This window comes from Neofelis nebulosa, chromosome 4 (assembly GCF_028018385.1).
Source record: "Neofelis nebulosa isolate mNeoNeb1 chromosome 4, mNeoNeb1.pri, whole genome shotgun sequence".
In the NCBI taxonomy this organism is placed as follows: domain Eukaryota; kingdom Metazoa; phylum Chordata; class Mammalia; order Carnivora; family Felidae; genus Neofelis; species Neofelis nebulosa.
The window spans coordinates 165,647,793-165,672,217 of record NC_080785.1 but is presented as its reverse complement, the minus strand read 5'-3'; the positions used below and the strand labels follow the sequence as shown (position 1 = coordinate 165,672,217).

At 50.6% G+C, this 24,425-nt stretch overlaps 1 protein-coding gene and 1 long non-coding RNA gene across 5 annotated transcripts in view; one reads left to right on the top strand and one right to left on the bottom strand.

The window, feature by feature from the left end:
* Positions 1 to 24,425, bottom strand: part of RFX2 (regulatory factor X2) — a 92,125-nt gene that overhangs the window by 54,638 nt on the left and 13,062 nt on the right. Inside the window, exon 1 of one of the 3 annotated variants that reach the window (XM_058728299.1) lies at positions 2,900 to 3,008. The exons of the other annotated variants lie outside the window; for them this stretch is intronic. The gene's annotated coding sequence lies outside the window, so the exon portion shown is untranslated. Of the gene's footprint in view, positions 1 to 2,899; positions 3,009 to 24,425 lie in introns of those variants that run through there. 3 annotated transcript variants of the gene reach the window in all.
* Positions 3,095 to 11,176, top strand: LOC131510769 (uncharacterized). Of its 2 annotated transcripts, none has more exons than XR_009261178.1 (2): positions 3,095 to 3,180; positions 10,599 to 11,176. It is a non-coding gene; the product is annotated as an uncharacterized LOC131510769 (long non-coding RNA). The 2 variants fall into 2 exon arrangements; XR_009261177.1 differs by lacking the exon at positions 3,095 to 3,180 and adding an exon at positions 9,351 to 10,208.

Genomic DNA, 24,425 nt, shown 5'->3' with positions numbered 1-24,425 from the left:
TTACTTAACTCTTCGGGAAGCTACTCCATCATCACCCTCGCTTTAGAAACAACAAGGGACAAACGGAGGCTCAGAGAGGTCAAGCAAGAGCCCGAGGCCACACAGCCTGAAGAGGCAGAGCTGGGTTCGAACCGGGTCTTCGTCCTTTCGGCAAAGGAGGCGCACTTGGTCTGTAAACACCCCCGAGGCTCCCACTGTCCGTGCTGCAGAGGCCTTCTCCTTCCCGTGTAAATTGTTCCTCCGCCCCACGGCAAAGAGAACTCGGAACAATATCATGAGCTCAGTTTTCTGCTCTACAGGTGCACGTAATTGAGCTTATGTCACTGGCTGGAGCTGTGGATCAGCTGAAATGATTCATGTGGACGAACGACACGGGTCCAAGCTGGACATGTACGTTTGGCCCTTTCTGTCTGGCTCAAGTCAAGAAGCGGCCCTTCCTGCCACTCAGTCACTGGGAGGGACTTGTCAATGATGACTCTGATGCCACCGTCCCCTCTGCCTTTTCCCACCAAGCAACCAGAAAGCAGAGTGGTATCGTAGTGGGGAGCACGCCGGAGGCCCCTGCCCAGCTGGGCACATCCCATGCCCCGTGGCCCCGCCGCCACCTTGTTTTCCGCGCCCCCCTCCGCCCTCTCCCAGCCTCACGGGTTCATCTGGACACTACGGCCTATCCACTTGGGCTTCGTCTTCTGCAGCCCTCCCCGTCCTGCCCTCTGCCTGCTTTGTACCCACTTTGGCTGGCGCTCTCTGGAGAAAGCGAGGCCTCCTCTATGGTCTGAATGGGATGGTTAGCCGACCCCTCGGCACCCCCAGTTCAATCCCAACGGAATTCAACGTGCCAGGTTCCGAGCCCGTGGGCCTGGGTGCGGGCCACCGTGCTGCCTCCACCAAATATACGGCTCTGCAGGTGGCCAGTGTGGCTGCAGAGGTCCCGACTGGCAGGGACAAGGTGGGTGGGGGCCATTCTGGTGTGAGGGTCCACTGGAGGCTGGGACTGGCGTCCCCGCGAGCACCACAGCGATTGTGAGGACAGGGGCGATGACACCTGCCAGGATGGGACTGATGCGGCCCCGGAAAGCAGGGCTGAGGCTAGAGAGCGCTGCGGCCCTCAAAGTTCACCCACCCGTGACCGCTAGAACAGGACTGCTGGGTCACAGGGAGCCGCCATCGGCCGCTTCCGAATGGACCCAAGCAGCACCATGCAGCGCGCTGAACACCCGCCGTCCGTCATCCCCCCCGTCTAGAGCAGGGCTCCCTGGCCTCGGTGCCGTGGCCACGGGGGCTGGATCAGTTTTGGCTGCGGGGGGCTGTCTGGGGCCCTGTGTGTGGGGGCGGGGGGTGGGGGGGTAGGCTGAGCAGCATCCTGGCTGCCACCCACTCCAAACCAGGAGCACCCGCAGCCGTGGAAACCAAGTGTCCCCTAGGGGACAAGTCAGCAGGGGGTGAGAGGCACTGCTCTGCCTTTTCTGGAACTGCTCCTAAGCTATAACCTGCATTTCAACCCAATTCCCGGGAGATTTGTAGGTGCATGAAAGTTTGAGGGGCGCTTCTCTGAACCACCATTTCCCCCCTCCCCACTGCAGACGTTTGGGGCCACGTTGTTCTCTGTGGGGCATCCCAGGCACTGCGGGGGGTGGAACAGCATCCCCAGCCCCACACACTCCACGCCAGGGGCCTCCCCTCCTCATCACAACCCCAAATGGCACCACCCAGTGGTGTTCCCTGAAGGTCAGCGCGGCCCCCTTTGAGAACCACTGGTCTGACGCCACGGCCTCGCTGAACCTGGTACTTCTAGACTAACCAAGCCATTCTCTACGTTCTGCTTTCTGTCTCCCAGTTGTGCATGTTTGGTTCCCGGACGAGGCCGTCCTCAAGAAAACAAGGCTTTTAGAGCGCCCCCGACAGCCTGGGAGAGGAGGAGCAAGGCAGGCCGACCAGGGGCTGGCCGGGGGCTCCCTGCTCCAGGACATCTGCCCGGTTGACCCCACCCCGCACAGGACGGTGCTGCCCAGTGACAGGGGCACTTCCTGTTCCTGGAAATGGCCAATAGGCCCGAGCGTCGGGCGGTACCTCCACGACTGACTCAGGCAAAGGAGAGGCTGGCTTTTCTCCTGCTGCCAGCATCACACCCGGGACCTTTCCAAGTGACCCCGACTCCTCTCGGGGTCACCCCTCACTCCGGAGTTTCGAAAGCAGACAAACGGCCGAGCTGAACATCAGGAACTTCCCCCGTAGCAGGCCAGCACTGGAGGGGCCCGTACGAATCAGCCAGCCCTGCTCCTCTGCCCGCAGGATGAAGGGACCCGAAGATGTTAAGCGCTTTGCCCAAGCTGCAAGTCCTGACGTGGGGGGAGGTATCTCCGTGGGGAAGTTTTTTAAATGATCCATTTAATAGGAAGTTTTTAAGCGAGGCGACAATTCCTGACAAAGGACTTGCCAATTTTCTGGAACGCATAGTAGCATTTCTGTGGAAGGACTGACTTCCTCAGCACAAACTCCTCTCCCGCGATCCTGCTGTAACAGGTTACGGGAAGAAATCTTGTATTCTGATTAATCTTCTGGGGCATCTTAGTGTAAGTCAGAACTTACTCATTTCGATTCCAGTAGCGCTGGCTGTCACTGGAATCTTAATTATTGCATCTAACAGGGCTGGTGGCTAACAAGCTTGCCTTGTATAGATACTCACAGCTTGCTTTTATTTGTCCTAGAACGCAAAGGACATCCCATTGTAAGTTTTGGCTGCAAGACTAAGTCGGAAGCTTGTTCAGATACTTCCCATTGTCCCGAGACACTAGCCGGGGTGCTGGCGCAAAAGTGCAAGGGACACTTCTCGGGGCATTCAGCTACAGAGCGAGCTGCCCGTAAACCAACCGATCCGTACAACTAAAGCGAATCTCACCACGGAGCTGTCTGACCGACCGCGGGCGCTGTGCTCTTGCCTTAGACACACTGCACTCGAGATGAACAAGGCAGGACGGAGCCCCCACCAAAAGCCTGCGCTGACTAACAGTTCCCGATTTATAGCCCTGGCTGGTGGGCGGGGCGGGGCGGGGCGGGGAGGGCGGGGCCGAGAGTGGGGGAAAGAAATGTGTCACCGGCTTTGAATGAAGGCAGGGGCAGTGTTTACCCAAGCAACCAGCCCTGGTAAACAATCGCTATCTCTGGCTCACTGAGGAGGAGGTAGGGAGTGACACTGTTTTGATCAAAATCCACGGGGTGGCTGCAAAGTGCCCCTCCACGGGGTGAGGGTTTTCCACTCCAGTTAGAGGGAACACATCTGCTTCCCCAATATGCGCAATATACGCGTTCGCCTGAGGGTCACCCGAGTATCCAACTTCTCAACAGGAAGAGCGAGGGAGAGTAAAGAACCAGAAGGCTCTGGTTCTGGGTCCAGTGTCCGTCACCAGCCAATCTTATATGTGAATGTTGTCACATGTGACCCACTGGGTTCAGGTCCCGGCTTTTCTGATATTCTCCAGCAGCCGCAAGGAAAACATCACGCTGGAAAGCACTTGAAAAGTAGGTTGGCCAGGCAATAATTTTACAAACACGAGGAATTAGATCAAAAAAGAAATTCCACTTGAGACTGAAACAAGTCTGCAGTGGAGAGCAGTCTAGGATATGTTCAAATGGCTAAAAGTTCTTCCCCCCTGGATGAGCTGTCATTCTTCCCCCCTGGATGAGCTGTCACAATGAGAGCACGTTTTCTTCCACGGGGACCCCATGGGGACCCAGGTCTACCTGTTGTGGCAAATCAAACTCAAACATAATTTCATCAGAGAAAAATATATGCAGATGTTCAATTAAAACCTGGAGTCCGCAGTCCTGGCGCTGTTCGCTGGCCCTCATTGTTTGCTGAGTAACAACGGTTGCCAGGGACAACGCAGTCCACTCCCGTCTCTAAGAGCCTGTTGCTGGGCAACCGCAAGAATACTTCCCAAACCAAACAATGTCATCCCTGGAGCAATCCCCTCTATCTCACATTAACCAGATCTAAAAAAAAAAACCCTCCCAAATATGTAATCTATTATTTTCAGAAGCCCTAAGAGAAAGGCAAATAATCTCTTCTCTATAGTAACCAAGGGGGAAACAGTTTACCATATTTGTTCTGAAATAACAAAACCCAAGAAGGACCAGCTCTCCCCGCGGTCAGCATCAGAGCAGAGACGTCTACAAGCCTTCCCAGTGCCGGGAGGAGAAAGTGCCTTTTTCTCCAAGAGGAAAGAATTTATTTATCATCAAGCAAACAATGTGGGATATTCATAGCTGCACATGGGTTTTCTGGGCAGGGATTATACAAACTAAAACTAACCGGGGATTGAGCTAGTTGAAAAAGATGTAAGAACAGAGGAGTAGATACCTAATTTAAAAGACTTTTGAAAATGTCATGTACAGACAAATAAGTGCAGACCAAATTGTTGAGTCAGCATTAGAAGTGCCTCCTGGGACTCTGCGGGAAGGAACCGACAGCATCTGGTGTCCCTGTGCCTGCCCTTCCTGCCCCACTCAGCAACAGGAAGAGGAAGAGGAAGCCAGGCCTGGGAAGCACAGGGACACACAGTCTCGGAGAGCAGTGATAGGGAGGTGTCTAGCTTTGGCCAATCTTGACCCACCGAGAAAAAAACCCAGGCTAACCTCAAAGCCAATCCAGCCTTGGCTCTGTCCAGAGGAATTTGGGCTTTGGAACTTGGAAGGGAAGGGGATAGCACCCCATCTTGCAAGGGGAGGGCACAGTTCTAAGGGGATGGTCTTATTCTAAGGGGGGAGCATGGCCAAGAATCTTAAAACATGCTGACAGAACAGGAAGTATGTGGCCGTAGTCACAGTGGGTCCACATTTTAGGTTATAAAGGCACCCGGCACTGATAGATTTGTGCGTGATTAAGGCATACACTTTCAGCTCCCAGCTGAGGTTTGGCCTCCAGCGAAACCTGGCCTTTGAGACAGACATGACTGACACAAAGCAACCTTCTTTTCCTAAGAGAGCATACAGGAGGCGCTCTTTGAATAAACAAGTCAGAATGAAAGTGTTTCCTTGAGAGTAAGGGGAGGCAGACTCCACACTGTTAAAATCTGAACCTGGGTTCTAGGGAGATGGGAGGTTTGAAGCCAGATATTTGGGCCATTAACGCATGGCAAAGCAGCAACGCTGATCTCTAACCTGGAAGTGAGACCACCAGCAGCTGAAAGTGTGGGAGTCACTGCTCCCAAGGCCTAGGGGACACTGCCAATTCTGCCTGCACTCTGCACCTGAAGGGAGGCTCTGACACACAGCTGTGAGGGTCCCAAACCCCATCTCTGGAAAGAGGAGTGGCATGCGGGTCCTCTGTACATTATTCATTGATCTCAATACAAACTATTTATTGAGTGCCTGGCATGGGCCAGGCATTTCCCACTAATCAAAACAGACAAAGTTCCCTTCCCTTCTGGAACTTATATTCTGTCCCCAGGTAGTGGGGGTGGGTGGGGAAGGATAGAGACAGTAAACAAAATAAGAAAATCTACAATATGTCAGATGGCGATAGATGCCGGAGGTGGGGGGTGGGAATGGAGTGGAGGCAGGGAGCAGTGGGGTGAGATGGGGTTGCAATTTTTAAAGGATTGCCAAATGCCTCCCCCAGAAGACTCATTAAGGAAACAAGGAAAGTGAGGGGCTGAGCCATCTAGGGGAAGAGCATTCCTGTGGAGGGAATAGCCAGTGGAAAGGCCCTGAGATGAGGCCATGCCTGGCTGGTGACTTGAGCTGGGCAAACCAGGAGACAAGAAGAGGGGGAAAGGCCCACAGAGACAATCATACAGGCTTCGGCTTCTGCTCAGGATGAAATAGAAGTGATCAGAGGGTTTTAGCCCAGGGAATGATCTGATCTGACTTGGTTTTAACCAGGTGCCTCTGGCTACTGGGTTGAGAACAGGCAAAGAAGGAAAAGGATGCAAGGAGACAGAGCAGCTAAGAGGGTGGTGTGATGGTCCAGGTGAGAGACGGTGACGTGGCTGAGCCTGGGTGATGGCAGTGGAGGGGTGCAAAGCAGTCAGACTCTGGATAAAGGGAGGTGGAGTCGATAGGATCTACTGATGGGCTGGATGTGGGGTGTGAGAGAAGGGAGTTAAGACTGTGTCAAAGATTTTTGGCAGGGAAAAGGATGAGATCAGGAAAACCGAGGGAGAAGCACGAGGACTGGGGAGCAGGTGGGTGAGAGGCTCTTGGACACCCAAGCTGGAATGCTGAGAAGGTCAACAGATACATAAGTGAGGGCCGGAGGGGCAAGTGGTAGGCTGGAGTCACCAGTGTCCAGATGCCCTGGGCCAGAGTTTTAGTATACAGATGAACAGATGTGCGTAGCGTCTAAGGATGTGGACTGGAGCCAGCAGTGTATCTCTGACAAGGACTGGAGCCAGCAGTGTATAGATGCCTCCTTAAGGCCAGGAGCCTGGCTGAGCTCATCAAAAGAGGGCGGAGAAGAGGCCCAGGGTTGGGCTCTTTGGCTCTCTACCATTTAGCGATCCTAAAGAGGAGGAAATCCAGCAAACCGAGTAGCGTCCTGAGCATTAGTTGAATTGGGGGCTGAGAACTGATCGCTGGATTACGGTGACGTGACAGAGCAGTTCCAGGGGGACCCTGTGGGCAAAGTCCACAGAGATTGGGGGATTCAAGAGAAACCAAGAGTCGTGGACCTGGAGACCCCAGGCACAGGCAGCCCTTGAGGCATCTCTGCTGGAAAGGAAAGGAGAGGAAGAGGGTAGCCATGGAAATGGGAAGTCCAGTTGGGAGAGGGCTTCTGAAAGGGAAGAAGGGACGGGCAGGACCCAGCGGGCGGGAGTGGAGAAAACTGCTGGTGGAGTGCCGTTACGCAGGTGAGACGGGATGGAGAGATCCCGCAGAAGAGAGGAGGGACTGGCCAGAACTTGCACGTGGCCATTGGTCCACCAGCCCCGGACAGGGCCTCTGCCCAGATGCAGGGAGAGGTGGGGTACCACCAAGTCATAAATGGGTTATCCCAAATCCGCAAGTCTCTTCAGGAGCTCCCAGTCCCCAGTGCCATCCCTCAGCTGTGGGGTCCCTGTGTGACGATTCCAGGGCCCTTCCAAGTCTACTCAAGCCCCCGACAGCCAGAGCGCTGGCCCCTGCAAGGCTGCTGGGAGGCCTCCAACCTCAGCAAGGTGGAAGGCTTGAAGCGTGGGGTGGGAGCTGGGCATCGCACAAGATGACTCAGGTCTGCAGGTCTCACGCCAGAGTCTCCGGCAGAGCCCGGGCTGAGAAGGGTGAGCTGCAGCTAGGGACGAGCCCCCACATGGCCTCCCTGGGCCCCAGGCTTCCGGGCTCCATCTGCTCATGCAGGGGTCTGAAAGTTCGCGTCTCCCCCAAATTCATATGTGGCAACACCTAATGCTCAAGGTGTTGGGCGGTGGGGTCTTGGGGAGGGGGTTGAGCGCCCTTATGAAAGAGGCCCCAGGGAGCTCCCTCAGCCCTTCCAGGCTGTGAGGACACAGCGAGAAGTCTGCTGCCCCGAAGAGGGCCCTCACCGGTCATGCCAGCACCCGAACTCAGAACTGGGAACACTGGATTTCCGTGGTTTAGAAGCCGGCCAGTCCGTGGTATTGTTACGACGGACTGAGCCAACCCCACGCTTGCCCCCCACCCTGTGGGTCCCCCTCAACAGCCTCCCAGAACCCATCCTTCGTGTTTTCGCCCCACACGCGATTTGCTCTTTCCGTTGCTTTCTTTATGATGACTATGCACCTCTTTCCAGATCCACCAAAATGTCTGATCTTTCCAGGTCCAACGATTGCTAGAGACTGGTTCTAATACGGCTCCTTTTTCTGCCATGTCAACGTACAAACATGCAAGCTTAAATAAGAAAAGTCTCAGCATCACGTTGAAAAACAAAAGTGTTATTTCTTGCTAAGTCATGCTTGAAGTATGCAAGATTACCAAGAAATTTAGTGTAAGATAAACAAGTACGGCCAGGAATCCTGCTGTGGGAGTTTCAAACGCAGAGTCCTCCGGCTGGGGCCACCAACGCACTTGGCACTGGGCTGGCACGCTGTCCCCTGCTGGGAGGACCTCTCGTTGCTTCAAGTGGCCGGGGAGCTGCGCCTCTAGGGGCCCGGGACCAAGAATCTAGTCAGACATCCTTTCGGCGGGACCCAGGGGTCTCTGAGGAAATGAAAATGAAGCAACAAAAGGCAAAATTGGAAATGTTTATCCAACCCGTCACCTCCCACCTCATCTCTGGCCCCGCCATCCAATCCTACGAGAACAAAAGCACATTCTGTGTCTGTCCCCGTGAAAGTTTCAACCGCAGTGCAAACCTCAGTGTGCTCTGACAGAACGGAGCAAAACAGCCTTTTACAAAAGTGTTAAACTCATTTTTCTAATTAAATCCAAAGAGAGAAGTCTTGGAGATATGTTAGGTTTTTTTTTTTTTTTTTTTTTTTTTTAAACGAACCCTAATTAATTTTAAGATGATACACTGAAACAGATTCCATTTTCAGAAGGCATTCTAATCAAAAGGTTGGGGGGACATTTTAATTTTTAATTAAGAAGGTGCCATGAGACCTTGAAAATATTTTAAATGGCTTTCCTATTTCATAAAGGTTTGAGGTGGGCCCTCGTCTTTCTCAGCAGGCGCTCTGGGCTGGCGTGCAGCGGGGCGGGACCGTGGGGCGTGAGACCAGGGGGCAGCTCGCTCTGTCGGGCACAAATGCCTGGCTTTGTGTGCTTCTGTTTTGGGTGTCTCCATTCCCGGCTCCGTATTAAGTCAGCTCCCAAAGCGGAGCACAAGATAATTTTGGAAAAAACTGGAATAGAATGTTCTAGCTCTGCTTGAAAGGTGGCAAGAGCGACAGAGAGGAGTCCTCTGAAACGTAACGCAAGTAACAGTGAGCGGCCTCCACTGGCCGCCTCTCCCCCACCCCCGTCCTCCCAGGCCCCATATTGGTTCCAATCCTCCTTGCTTCTGGAAGTCTCGGGGCTGATGTCGCCTAGCTGCTGGGTGATGTGGACCATCACTACGCTTGAAAAGCATTTACTACCACTTCAGCCGGATTTTTAAAAAGATAAACAGCTGAGACACTTCTGTCCAAATGAAATTTGAAACTGTTGGAGTAAAGAAAAAAGTCGGGTCGAATCAATAAAAAGCCCTCTAAAGCTTACTACCGGCTGGGATAATGAAGACGCGATTGCCTTCTGCGGAAGTCAAACCTCTTTTGTGACCTGAATTTCATGCTTAAATTTTTTTTTTAACATTTATTTAGTTTTGAGAGAGAGCGAGAGAGTGCGAGCGGGGCAGGGGCAGAGAGAGAGGCAGATACAGAATCCGAAGCAGGCTCCAGGCTCCGAGCTGTCAGCACAGAGCCTGACGCGGGGCTCGAACCCACGAACTTGAGATCATGACCTGAGCCGAAGTCTGGCGATCAACCGACTGAGCCACCCAGGCGCCACCCGAATTTCATGCTTAAGAGGAGATTAAGCGTGGATGGCTGACCTCAGCGGTGTGGGCTTGGTGCCCCTCTCTGGGGATCTAACGCATCTCCCCGGGCTACTACTCAGCGCGTGTTGATGAGGAGGACATCTGTGAGGGTGCAGGAGACCAGCAGAAAGCTGCCGGATTCTTCTCTCTCTGGCGGATAGGATGTGTGCATTTGGTCCTTACTTGTGTGTGACCGCGGCTAACCACACGGGGACTTCTTGTAGCCGCTAGACAGGCCTGTGCAGGCCTCAGGGGCTCTGGGAAGTGTCCCAGTCAAGGTCAACACTCAAGAAGACAGAAGATGGAATGGGGCCGTCCCACCCCAAGCGGGCTGCTGGGCCCAGATGGGGGCCGCTGTGGAGCTGGGGGCAGGGTAGGAGGCACCCAGGGCAGGGGCACCTGCTGAGAGGAGCAGGGGGGCGCCAGTGCCCTCCCTGAGCGTTTCCCCTCACTCCTGCTCTCCTCCCCGACCAGCATCCTCCTACCCTTGCATGCACGACGGGGGAGAGCGCCCAGGGCCCGTGTCTTCCCCTCGACACATGGCCCCAGCAGAGCGATGACGCCGTGTAAACAGAACACGCTGCCTGAGAGGAGGCGCTGCGTCCAAGTCCCGTGTCCTCCACCTTCTAGCTGGTGACCTTCAGCCAGTGACTTAAGGCCTTCAGGGCTTCCATTTCTCTACCAGTAAACGGAGCAAATACCTTCTGTCTGCCCCCCGGGGGCCACCGTGCTGAGGAAGGTGAGGCTGACAATCGTGGAGTTTAATTACCAGCGCTGCACATGGGAAGCGCTCAGTAAATACCCATTAAAGTCCTGGTCGGAATCCCCTCCGTTAAGAGGTAGCCGAGAGCTCCTGCTGGGTTTTGCCTGTTCATTGATCTGAAACCCTGAAAGCAGGGAGACGCTTTGCTATTTGGGATTTCACAGGCAAACAAGCACGCTAAACGCCTCAGGTGATGGCTCGCGCCGTGTGCTGGGTCCATCCCAGGGCATATTTGTCGGGTTCGTCATTTTGGCCAATACTTAATACTCACGCCTCTCGCAGCATCCAGCCAAACTTCCAACGTAACCCTGCTGCCTTACTGTCATAAAAATTACATTTTATCATTGCCTCCTTTTCCCTTCTCAGGCATCCTGTCCTTCCGTGGGACCTCAGAGCGTAGACGGTACATTTTCCACGGCCGAGCATCTGTTACATCGCTTGACAAGTGGTGCCTGAAGCAGATGTGTTCAGTGCTGTCGTTCCTGGCGGAGACGGAGCGGGAGCTGCTGGGTCTCTTCAATTCCCCATAAGGAGACCCTCTTGGCCTTTTCTTCTTTGCTACAAGTTTCCAGGCTTTGTGTTGTTAAACTGATGAAGGCTGACTGTTGCAAAGCCCCGCAACAAAGCGAGGGGCTCCGGCCCGAGAGCAGGGCCGGCCCCCTTAGAAAACGACCTTTGAGCATCCCTCAAGGCCTGGGACGTGTCTGAACCTACTTGTCAGGGGATGCAGAGCTAGCCGGAAGAGCGATTTCCTTTCTCCCTCAGAACTGATCCTATGGAAACACACGTGTCCGAAGAGGCAAAGGGCCAAGTGCTGTACCCTGGTGTTCGGAGCAGCAGGATTCATAATAGCTCCCAAGCAGAAACAACTCACGTGTCCATCGGCTGATTAAGCAAAATGTGGTCTATCCACGCAAGAGAATGCTACTCGGCCGTAAGAAGGAGTGAAGCTCTAAGTCACGCCGCAGCGTGGATGCACCTTGAACACACGATGCTCAGACACAAAAGCCATTTACGTGAAATGTTCAGAACAGGCGCACCCACGGAGAATGCGTTAGTGGGTGCCGGGGTCGGTGGGGGGGGTGGCGTTGGGGTGACTGCTAATGGGGACGGGACTTCTTTTGGGAGTGATGGAAACGTTCTGGAGTTAGACAGTGGTGATGGTTACATAAGCCCCAAGGATACACAGAGACCCACTGAATTACACACTCTAAATGGGCCAACTCTGTGGTAAGTAAAATATATCTCAATACAGCTGTGAAAACAAGGTCTACAGTGCCCTGGCGGAGTTACTCGAAGTCACAAGAAAACTGCAAACAACTTAAATGTTCATCAGTAGTAAAATCATTCAATAAATTACGGTACATCCCTGGTGTAATGCCATGACACCATCAAAAAGAATGAAGCACGGGGCGCCCGGGGGGCTCAGTCGGTTGGGCGTCCGACCTCGGCTCAGGTCACAATCTCACGGTCCGTGGGTTCGAGTCCCGCGTCGGGCTCTGTGCCGACGGCTCGGAGCCCGGAGCCTGCTTCGGATTCTGTGTCTCCCTCTCTCTCTGCCCCTCCCCCACTCACGCTCTGTCTCTCTGTCTCTCTCTCTCTCTCTCTCAAAAATAAACATTAAAACAAATTCTAAAAATCGTGATAACATTTATAAGCCCTGGAAAGCACATCGGTTCTTATAAATTTGCACACTATACCTCGTGAATGCAGTGCATACAGGAACACCGCTGCTCTTCGGCCCACTTGGTCTACAGTATGCTGCCACTTATACGGCCACAGGCTTTAGTATTAATTCAATATCAAACACCAAGAGGAAATTTGCTGGACAAAGCGACTGTGGAGCATTCGTACAGTGGAGCACAACTCAGCAATGAAAAGAACAAGCCATCGACGCGTGTGACGGCACAATGAGTCTCGAAGGCATTACGCCAAGTGACGGAGAGGGGAGCAGAGCGGGTGGCCAGGGGTCAAGGGTGGAGTGAGGGTCTGGCTGCAGAGGGGCAGCTCAAGAGAACGCACCCCAGTGTTGGAACTGCTCTCTGCCCACTTGGTGGGTGGTGGTTACCAGAACCTATGCGTGTGTGAGAAAACTCACCCCAAAATGTAAACATGACTGTATGTAAACTTAAACTATAAATAAACAGAAAGGAACAAAGTGGATTTACCAAAAAGCAGGCGCAGGCTCAGAGGATTCAAAAGTGAACAAGCCAGATCTGGGGGTGCGGACATCCTCATGCAGCAGAGTCAGACAAGAAACCAGTCACCAGATATACAAGGTTATTTCATAGAGATCTGGGCCGTGACAAAGGGAGAAGGCAGAGGGACAGAGCCGGTGGGGAGGGGTGGTGGAAAAGGGGCTCCCGAGCTGTCACCAGGCCAGTGAAGGGTGTTGTGGAGGACGGTGCTGACATGAGACCTGGCCAGACATAGGGAGATGAGAGCAAGCACTCCCAACACAGGGAACAGTAGGTGCAAAGGCCCTGTGGCAAGGGAGGGCAGGGGGCTGGAGACAACAACAGAGACCCCGAGGGCATGGCCAGAAGTCTGAATCTTATTCCAGTTCCTGAGGGAAACTCCAAGCAGGGCCACAACACATTCTGGTTAAACTATATTCTTCTTAGACTATTGGGAGAAAGAGTGAAGGCAGGAAAACCAGGGAGGAAGCTCCTATGGCATATACTGTTTAAAGATTTTAATAATAATTAATGCTTTTTAAGTCCCTAACTGAGCTTATTAACACCTATATATGGAAGCTGGATAGGAAATCTGTCATTTTATTTTTTTTTATTTTTTTATTTTTAAAAATTTTTTTTTTCAACGTTTTTTATTTTATTTTTGGGACAGAGAGAGACAGAGCATGAACGGGGGAGGGGCAGAGAGAGGGAGGCACAGAAGCGGAAACAGGCTCCAGGCTCTGAGCCATCAGCCCAGAGCCTGACGCGGGGCTCGAACTCACGGACCGCGAGATCGTGACCTGGCTGAAGTCGGACGCTTAACCGACTGCGCCACCCAGGCGCCCCGGAAATCTGTCATTTTATAAAGAAGTCAAGTAACATTGATCCCAGTCAATGAAAGGTTAACTAATTAAGTATTTAGTCACCACGAAAGTAAATGAAAACCTCTACGACTTTCATGCAGGTAATTGCACTCTTACTAAGTCATCACAGCCCACAAGCATCAGCTTGCTTCTTAATTCAGTGGTAACTGTCCGTATTGACTTATACATGCCATTATCCCAAAATTAAATAGTTTACAAGCATACTTATTTGTTTTAAAAAGGGACATAAAAAAGTAGACAGAGGAAATGAACAAGGCCTTGAACCTGTAGTTTGGTTACAGTTACTCACCGGTAGGGATTAATACAGTAAATTGAGTCCAATCAGGGGTTGGCAAACTTTTTCTGCAAAGGGCCAGAGTATGTTTTTGGCTTTGCAGACCATAGGGTCTATGTCAGAACTACTCAACTCTCACTGTTTCCAGAAAGCTGCCAGTGACCTCACATGAGGAATGAGTACAGTTGCATCCAGAACCTGCGGCAAAGGACATAAGTCAGCAATACCTATCCTGTCTTTCAAATGTTGACATTTTGCTCGATGGATCTTTTTGTGTGTGTGGCATGTTTCGATTTTTAAAATGCTACATAAGTGAAATGTGACTTATCTTGATACCTTTATTTTCTGGCCCTGGACCTGTTTCAATAAAACTTTATTTACAGACACTGAAACTTGATTTTCATATAGTTTTCACGTGGCACAAAACATTATTATTTTGATTTTTTTTCAACCATTTGAAAATGCAGGAGATATTCTCAGCTTGTAGGACTTACAAAAAAACAGGCGGGTGCCCCGTGTGGCCCCCCAGCGCGTAGTTTGCTGACCTCTGTCTTGGGTGGCCGTTTGTGAAGCGGGTCTGGTTCCTCCTTATATTCTCGGAAAAGCAACTTCTAGCAAGTTGGCACTCAGATGACTCTGAACAAAAGTGCTCTTTTCTCCTTTCTGAGCTTCCTGCTTGGGTTACTTGCCATTCTCTTCTCACCCAAAGGTCCCCCAAAGGCACCAGCACACAGACTCAGAACGCCAGCCATCTGTAGACCGTGTCCCCCATCTGCCTCGTGCTTTCCTTTCCAGTAAGGACCACTGACTCAGAAGTGTAGTTTTCCCGGGGTGCCGGGCCCCGGGTGGTTCAATCGGTTTCAGCTCAGGTCATGAGCTCACGGTTCATGAGATTGAGCCCCGCCTCGGGCTCCGTGCTGACAGTGAGGGGCCTGCTTGGGATTCTCTCTCCTCTCTCTCCCTCCCCCTTCCCTGCTCGCGCTCTCTCTCTCTCTCAAATAAATAAACAAACTATTTTTTAAAAAAAGTGTAATTTTCCCAAGTGGGGGTGTGCAAGTTCAATGAGTTAGCTATGCATCATCCAGTTGGTACACAACCACAAGATAAATTCCTAGGGTCTTTACTGAAGCTCCATTCCTATGATTCAGCAGGAGGGATGGGACTCCCAAGGACTATAAAGTATGAAAGAATAAACTAGAAACTATAAACTATGAAAGAATATGCCTCCTTTATTTATTTATTTATTTATTTTTTAAACGTTTATTTATTTTTGAGACAGAGAGAGACAGAGCATGAATGGGGGAGGGTCAGAGAGAGAGGGAGACAGAATCTGAAACAGGCTCCAGGCTCCGAGCAGTCAGCACAGAGCCCGACGTGGGGCTCGAACTCACGGACCGCGTGATCGTGACCTGGCTGAAGTCAGACGCTCAACCGACTGAGCCACCCAGGCGCCCCAAAATATGCCTCCTTTAATATAATACTAGAAAATATAACTGGAGTGTCTATTATTCTTATTTTTTAAAGTATTTTTTATTATTTATTTATTTTTTGAGAGAGAGAGAGAGAGAGAGAGAGAGAGAGAGGGAGAGAGGGGTAGAGAGAATGACCGTGGAGGGGCAGAGACAGAGGGGAACAGAGGATCTGAAGTGAGCTCTGTGCTGACAGCAGAGAGGTCGATGCGGAGCTCAAATTCACAAACCATGAGATCATGACCTGAACTGAAATCAGATGTTTAACCGACTGAGCCACCCGGGCGCCCCTATTATTCTTATTTTTAATTGTGGTAAAAGATATGATTATATATATTATTTACACATTATATATATGTGTACATATATTATTTATATATTACAAACATATATATATATGTATATATATATATATACAAATATATAAATTTATCAGGTGCACGGTTTTCAAGTGTGGCATTAGATACATTCACATTGTTGTGCAGCCGTCGCCACCATCCATCTTGCAAAATCGGAGACTCTGTCCCTCTTAACTGTAACTCTCCGTGCCCCTGGCTCCCACCATCTACTTTCTGTCATGAATCTGGCTTCTCTAGGGACCTCACAGGGGTAGAACCATAGCGCGTTTGGTCCTTTTGGAACTGGCTTATTTCACTGAGCATAACACCCTCAAGGTCCATCCGTGGTGTAGCAGGTGTCAGATTTCCTTCCTTTTTAAAGCTGAAGACTGTTGGTGGCGCCACACCGTGTTTATCTGTTCACCCGTCGATGGGCCGTTTCCACCTCTTGGCTACTGTGAGACGTGCTGCTGTGAACGTGGGTGTGCAAATATCTGTTCAAGCCCCTGCTTTCAGTCCTTCGGGTATATGCCCAGAAGTGGAGTTGCTGGACCATATGGTAGTTCTATGTTTAATTTTCTTTTTCCCAAGGAGCTGCCTTACTGTTCTCCATAGCAGCTGCACAATTTACTTTCCCACTAGCAGTTCACAATGGTTTCCATTTCTCCAAATCTTTGCCAACAATCTTCGTAATTTTCTGTTTGTTTGGGTGTTTTTTTAAGGATAGCCATCCTAATGGTGCAAAGTGGCCTCATTGTGGTTTTGATTTGTGTTTCCCTAATGCTAAGTGATGTTGAGCGCCTTTTCCTGTGATTATTGGCCATCTTCATACCTTCTCTGGAGAAATGTCTATTCAAGTCCTTTGCCCACTTTCTAACTGGGTTGTTTCTTTGTTGCTGTAAAATTGTAGGAGGTCTTAATATATTCTAAATATCAACCCCTTCTGAGATATATGATCTGCAAATATTTTTTCCCATTCTGTGGGTTGCCTTTTCACTCTGTTTCTAGTATGCTCTGATGTACAGAAAAGTTTTTTTAAGTTTCATGAATCCTGATTTATCTGCTTTTTCCCTTTTGTGGCCTTGCCTTTGGTGTCACAGCAAAGGAATCACTGCTGAATCCAATCTCACGCAGCTTTCCCCCCGTGTCTTCTTCTAAGACTGTTGTACTATTCGCCCTGACATTTAGGTCTTTGATCCATTTTGAGCTAGTCTTGTATATGGTGTGAGGTAAGGATCCAACTTCATTGTTTTGCAAGTGGATATCTAGTTTCCCAACATCATTTGTTGAAAAGACTGTCATTTCCCCATTGAATGGTGCTGGCACCCTTGCTGGAGTAAGATATTATAAAGAAGTAATTAAAGTGACATGTGAAGATCCAGTCTTGCCAGAGAGGGCACCCTCAATATGAATTTGTGAAAGAAGCTGGCATAAATGAGGTGAATTCTACTTTTCCCCTTCAATGGTGATGGATAGGTCCGTGCACACCTCTCATTTCTGTTTTCCATGGTGACTTTCTCATGATCATTTTCAAATGGAACTTGTGCGTAGCTGACCCGCACAACTCCACAGAGATACAAACGTCTCGTGAGGACCTGCTTTTTCTGGTTCCTACCGAAGTGTTAGATTTCCACCTAATTTCAGCCCTTCTATTAAAAAAAATCTAGGGGTGCCTGGGTGACTCAGTTGGTTAAGTGGCCGACTTCAGCTCAGGGGAGTCATGATCTCTCGGTTTGTGAGTTCGAGTCCCGCATCGGGCTCTGTGCTGACAGCTTGGAGCCTGGAACCTGCTTCGGATTCTGTGTCTCCCCCTCTCTCTGACCATCCCCCGTTCATGCTCTGTCTCTCCCTCAAAATAATAAGTAAACATTAAAATGTTACTTAGAATATACTTAGAATATTTGGAAGTGGCTTAAATTCTGTAATATGCCCCCTCAAATAGCTACAGCAGGATTCTATACCTTGGGTCAATAGATTCACAAGGGTCACACTTCAGGGAGCCCATGAACTTGAGCTTGAATGTGAAATTTAAGTGGGGGCATGTGTGCTTACACCTGTTCTTCTGGGGAGAAATTCCCAACTTTCAGCAGACTACAAAAAAGGTCCAGCCTTGAAGAAGGGTTAAGAACCACTGGGCTATCGTAATATGTGGGTTTGTCTTTTTTTTTTAAGTTAAGTTTATAAATTCAAGGACTCCAATTTAAGCGGGCCTTGTTGTATAATCCAGGCAGGTCAGCGGTCTTTAGAAGAAAGAGACACAATTCACTTCTTGGAGGAAGGTCGTAAGGGTGGCCGTGGGCCCCAATCACATATGGCAGAGACATGGGGCCAGGTGACTGTCACGGGGGTACGGTGAGCCGCACGCTAGCATCTCTAGCAGGAAGCCACAGTGTGAAGGCATCTGGTCTCCTTTCCTACCAGCCCAGTTAGGAATTCAAAGAGTCCAGGAAGGGATTGTGCTGATAAGTAGCTACACCTTCAATGACCACCTCGGCAATAAGCAACTCACAGGCCACCAAGCCCACGCGTGCCATGGATTTGAAGCTTGAGAGAGAAGCCTCTGCCAGCGGGGCACTGAGAGGAGAAGGGAGCAGCCGAACTGAGGAAACGTAACTGATTTGCCACCTTTGGAAGCCAACACTGACCGGCCCTGCAGCAAGGGGGTTAAGGCGAGGCCCCACTTGCTCTTACCCCAGAGAAGCCCCACACCCGTTCTGCTTCTAGCAGTGATCCCTAGAACGTCTTAATTCTAAAAACCACGGCCACGAACGAAAGATTACAAAGTCGCGCAGAATTCATTTCAGGTGGGATTTTAGCGCAATATAAGATGGCTGAAATGTGGAAATAGCTTTTTTGATCTCTGAACGCTGATTTTTTTTCCTTATTGATTAGCCATCACACATTTTTGCTTCTTAGGAGTCACTGTTACGGCATATTCCAGTACGAAGGGACATGGCCACAGACGTTGGCTTCTCCCACACGGGAGCCCGCCTCCTTGGGCCCTGGTCTGCAGCAGTAACTTGTGTCCAGAATCACTCCTGGATGCCAGGATTTGCACACCAAATTCCAGAGCTGGTGCCACCTGCCAAAAGGGAGTGGCAGTCCTCAAGTGACAGCCACGCAGGGCTGAGTGTTGGAGAGCTGGAGACCAGAAAGGAGAGAAACGCATGCTTCCCAACTGCAGAGCGCCTTACCGCCCTGGATTGATAGTCTGAACCTGACCCGGGCTCTCCGCGGCCTGGGAGACAAGGAGGAACGCCACGGAGAGAAAGGCCAGGGTGCTGTGGAATTAAAAAAAAGAAAGAGAGAAAGAAAAAAGGCACAGTCTCATTGACATAAAAAGGCAAAGGGGATTTGAAGAGTCTAAGGCGTTCGTGTACCTCCAAACCAGTATCGTATCCATATACGCGTGATGTTACGCTATATTAGTACAAGTCAGATGTAACCAGGGCTCTTTGTTAGACCAGCTGTCAGCAAACTTTTTCTGTGAAGGGCCCAATAGCAAATATTTTAGGCTTTGCAGGTCAAACGGCCCCTGGTGGGACTTGCTCAACCCCTCCGCTGTAGGGCGAAGGCCACCAGCAACAATGTGTGCACTAATGAGCATGGCCACCTGCCCATCAAACTTCATTTATGGGCACTGAAATGTGAATTTCATGTAACTTCACGTGTTCCCAAATATTATTCCTCTGTTTATTTTTTCAACCATGAAACATAAAAAGTCATTATTAGCTCTCGTCCATCCCAAATCGGATGGTGGGTTGGAGTCAGCCCATGAGGTGGTTTTTTGAATCTGTACTAGACTCAAATGTTTGGATTCGTGCCTCTAAAAGAGAGACTAAAATAATTCTGGACAAACGGACAGGAATCAGATAGCACAGTTAAATTACAAATTACATTCCAGATAGCTCAGTGCCCAGACAGTCAAGGACCCTCTGAGGGTAAAGGCCGACATCCGTCACGTCCTCCTCCTAAAGCATGACGATGTAGGATTGTGGGAAGTCTCTGAAATGGGCACGCCCACAGGTCGGAGCTGGAGCTGTGTCACAAGGGAGAGAGAGGACAGCCTTCATGTCCTGCTGATTCTGAGCCTCTCTTGCCTCTACCGCCTGCTGTAGTTTTTTTTTTAAGTATTTTTATATTTTATTTTATTAAAAAAAATTTTTTTAATGTTTATTTCTTTCTGAGAGAGAGAGAGAGAAAGACAGAGCATGAATGGGGGAGGGGCAGAGAGAGAGAGAGAGAGAGAGAGAGAGAGAGAGGGAGACACAGAATCCAAAGCAGGCTCCAGGCTCTGAGCTGTCAGCACAGAGCCCAATGTGGGGCTTGAACCCACGAACCCTGTAAGATCATGACCTGAGCCGAAGTTGGATGCCCAACCGGCTGAGCCCCCCAGGCGCCCCTATTTTATTTTATTTAAGAGAGAGAGAGAGAGAGAGAGAGAGAGAGAGAGAGAGACAGCACAAGCAGAGAAGAGGGGCAGAGAAAGGGGGAGAGAGAGAAAAAGAGAGAGAGAGAGAGAAAGAGAGAGTGAGCATTTTAAGGAGGCTCCAGGCTCAGCACGGAGCCTGACACAGGGCTCAATCCCACAAACCTGGGATCATGACCTGAGCTGAAATCAACAGATGCTCAGCCGACTAAGCCACCCAGGCGCCCCTGCCCACTCCAGTTCTGGTGTCTACCCTGCCCCTTCACGATTCAGGGTCTTTGGGCATTTCACACAAGAGAAATTTGTGGATGCGAGAAAATTGTGAGAGGTGACACTCCTGAACACACAGTTCTCCAAAGAAGCTACACGCATGGCCAGTAAGCACATGACAAGATGCTCAATGTCATTGGTCACTTGGAAACGAAGGTAGAAACCACCACACGCCTGCCAGGTTGGCCATAACACGAACAAGGGAAGGCAGCGCGTTGGCGGGAGGAAGCGGAGCTCTCCTGCGGGGCTGGTGGGAACGTAAAACGGCACAGCGCCGTGCCACACACTGGGCAGTTTCCCAAGGAGTCGGATACGGGGTGAGCGTGTGACCCAGCAGTCCCCCTCCAGCGTGTCTGCCCAAGGGAAATGAAGGCCCGTGTTCACACAAAAGCTCATCCACACATGTTCACAGCAGCATTTCTGGTAACAGCCAAAAAGCAGGAGCCACCCGAACGTCCATCGGCGGAGGACTGTGGTCCATCCACACGGCAGAACGTTATTTAGTCATGAAAAGGAGCGAGGCGTCGACACCGGCTGCCCTGAACACACGACGCTCGGTGAGGGAACCAGACACAGAGGGCCACACGGCGCGTGGTTCTATTTACGTGGAACGTCTGCAACAGCACATCCGCACACAGGAAGGGGGCTCATGGCTGCCGGGGTGTGGGGGCGGGGGGGAGTGACTTCTTAATGGAATGCGGCTTCTTTTTGAAGTGATGGAAACATTCTAGAATTAGATGGTGGCATGGCAGTGGTCACATAACATTTCGGATAGCCTAAAAACCACTGAATTGTCCTTTAAAATGGTCAATTTTACGTTACGCGAATTTTATCTCAATTTTTAGAGAAAGCTGACCCAGCAAACGTGTTGGCAAAGGCCAGTCAAGAAGAGACCCGACAACATATAAACCAAAATTGTCCCTATATTCTCTACTTGAGAAGCAAAGATGATACAGCTTGAAACAACAAGAAAGTGAGGCCTGGGCACTTAGAAGGTTCGAATCTTTTGTTGTTGTTGTTGTTGTTGTTGTTGTTGTTGTTGTTTAAGATTTTATTTTTAAGTAATCTCTACGCCCAATGTGGAGCTTGAACTCACAACCCTGGGACCAAGACTGAGCCAGCCAGGCGCCTCGGGTCGAAACCCTTCCTAACATTTTCAGAAACAACCTTCGTTAACAAGCAGAACAGCCCTTGCACACAATCCCTGAGAGACTTTCTGTTTGAAGACCTCCAGGGACAGGTGCAGCAGTGGGGGGGAGGGGGTGGGTACTGGTGAAAGGTGTAAGGAAGCCTCTTTTAGAAATGCCAAAACAGTTGTTTAATGTGTACACAGAACCAACGGTGGGTAATGAGCGAAAAATGAGAGGCGAGAGGCAGGCATTTCACCATCAGGACTCGACACGAGAATAGGGCTCAATTCTGGAGTTGAATTATAGACTTTCTGGCCAAGGCCTACATGAACAGTACCACTGGAGAAAGAGCGGATAGTTTCTGGAAGACTCTACGCTCACGCAGCACTAAGAAAGAAAAGCCAGACAGGTTAGTGTCTCAGAAGTCTTAAAGGAGGTTAAGAAGAAAAATAAGATGCATCGAATTTAAGGTGGGCAGAAAGCTCAGACGAAAGCTCGATAGGCTTATCCATGGCCAGGGCGTCGGATTTCTGGTTTCCAACTGTGTGGCGTTAACGAGAAAGAGTCTGCACTACGGCGGAAAGACAGAGGTTCGAGGGCAGGCACTGCAGCGGGGCTCGGACCCCATGCACGGGTCATGAACAGAGGTGGCCCGGAGGTGGCCTGCTGGCCTGCTGGGACCGGTCTGCTGGGAGTGCAGCAGGATGAACACTTTGCTGCAGTGTCAAGGAGGCAAGGACTTGGAACCACGTGTCGGCAGGGAATTCAAAGGGCTGGGAAGATGCCGTTGCTGTGGGAGAGGCAGCTCAGAGCCAGGGCAACAAGCGTGAACTTGTGTGGGCACAAACCGGCCGGGTGGCGGGGCCTCCCCCAGAGGCACACTCGGGCATGGGTGCAGCTCGTGGTGACAGACTGGGGCTGAGTCAGCCACCGTGGGCTGGAAACTAGGCAGAGCAGAATCGACAGGGAACCAGTTTCGGAAGCAGGGGCTGGCCCAGAAAGAGGCGACTGGGGGTGGGGGGACGTTTTCACCGGATGGCCAAAAGTCCTGTGACCCACTGTTCTCCGGACGGGATGGGGAGTGGAGGGAAGGACGGGCATATCGTCAGGGTGCCCGTGGCGTGGGCGGGAGCGGAGGGGGTGGCAGAGCGGACGTGCTGTGGATGGTGTCGTGCAGGCAAGGACACGGCGGAAAGTAACCATCTCTGCAGGCCTGCAGCGTGAACGTGGGTGAAAGAGACCTAATGCAAAGGGGAAGGAAGTCCCTCCCACCCAGCAAGTCCCCTTCCGGGAATTTTCACACATCCCGCACTCGTGCACAAATACATTTGGACAAGGATGTTTACCGCAGCACTGTTGGTGAAGTGAAAAATGATCAACAAAACACCCCTCAATAAAGAGCTGGTCAAGTACCTCAGGGCACACGGGTACTGTGGAAAGTCACGTGGTTTTGGAGAAAGACTGAACATGACAGGCAAACAGTGATGAGGAAACTAGGTGAGGGAGAAGGTGCAGAAAAGTGGGCAAGAGACGATCCTGTTTCTGTAAAAAGAAAAAATACTAAACTAGCCATGAGAAGAGCAAGGCGCCGACACACATTAGCCCGTGGACAGACCCTGAACGCATGACGCTCAGAGAGGGAACCAGATACAAAGGGCCACACGGTGTGTGATTCCATGTGTGCGAAACGTCCGGAACAGGCTCATCCACAGGCAGGAAGGGGGCTCGTGGGGGCCGGCGGGGAGGAGGCGGGGTGGAGGAGGACTACTGATGGGCACAGGGTTTCTTTATAGGGTGACGGAATGTTCTGGAACTACACAGTGGTGATGGTTATACAACCTGGTGAATATACAAAAAAAGCACCAAACTATTATACGCTATACACTTACATCAAAGAGGGAGTTTTTAAGGCATATGAATATATTTCAATTCAAAATAACACCGTATGGCATGTGTCTTTTATATGCATACAAAATATCGGAAAGAGGGGCGCCTGGGTGGCTCAGTCGGTTAAGCGTCCGACTTCGGATCAGGTCATGATCTCGCGGTCCGTGAGTTCGAGCCCCGCGTCGGGCTCTGTGCTGACTGCTCAGAGCCTGGACCCTGTTTCAGATTCTGTGTCTCTCTCTCTCTCTGACCCTCCCCCGTTCATGCTCTGTCTCTCTCTGTCTCAAAAATAAATAAACGTTAAAAAAAAATTAAAAACAAAACAAAACAAAACAAAATATCGGAAAGAATCCACACCAAACTTTATTAGCGGTGGGACGGGCAGAGGAAGAGAGGCGGAGGAAGCCAGGGGCTCTTTTTCCCCCTTTGTATTTTTGGGTATTATTTGGAGGGTTCACCATGAAAAGATTCCCCTGACGTAAAAGAGGAAGGAAACAAGAGTTATTGGGAACTGCCCAGAAGGGTCCCCAAGTCGTGAATGCCGGTCACCACAGAATTCTGGGATCAAACTGCTCAGTGGCCCGGAAGGGACACTGGTGCGCAAAGCCCAACCATGACCACTTGAGAAAATGGAAAACATTTGAGTCAGGTGGGCCTGTGCTACTCACACCTTGTGAGTGACCTAAAACTGAACTGGCCGTGAACTATCTGAACACCGGTTTGTAGCTCAGACAATGGTCACCTTTTAGAAAGAATGGCAGTGACCGAGGAGGTGTGCCTGTTTTCGTTTTGACACCGCAGGCCATCTGTGGTCACGGTGCATCTGGAATGCGGCCGGTCCAAACCGAGATGTGCTGTGCGTGTAAAGTGCACACTGGATTCCAAAGACTCGGCGGGAAGAATGTGAAACATGCCACCAAAGATGTGTTCATACAGACCCCATGTTAAAACAACAATTTTAACAACAATTCTGGATATATTGGAGTAAGTGAAACACATTATTCACCTGTCTGTTTACTTTTTAACTGAGGCTACTAGAAAATTTTAAATTGCACACGCAGCTCACATTGTGTTTGTTAGACAACTGTGATCTAGAACAATCCTAGAGTAAATCAACAAACTGTGAATTTGCAAATACCTTACGAGGTCCTATTTTCCTAGAAAGTAAGCAAAATGACTGCTAGAGCTAGGTAAGATTTTGACCTGGTAAGAACTCGAGTCAATTCAACAAGTGATTACTTGGTGTAATTATTTGGTGTCCCACAGAGGCAGTGAGACGTGGTCTCCATTCTCTCGTCTCAGGAGAGAGAAAAGGAGAGTCACAAATAACTCTTA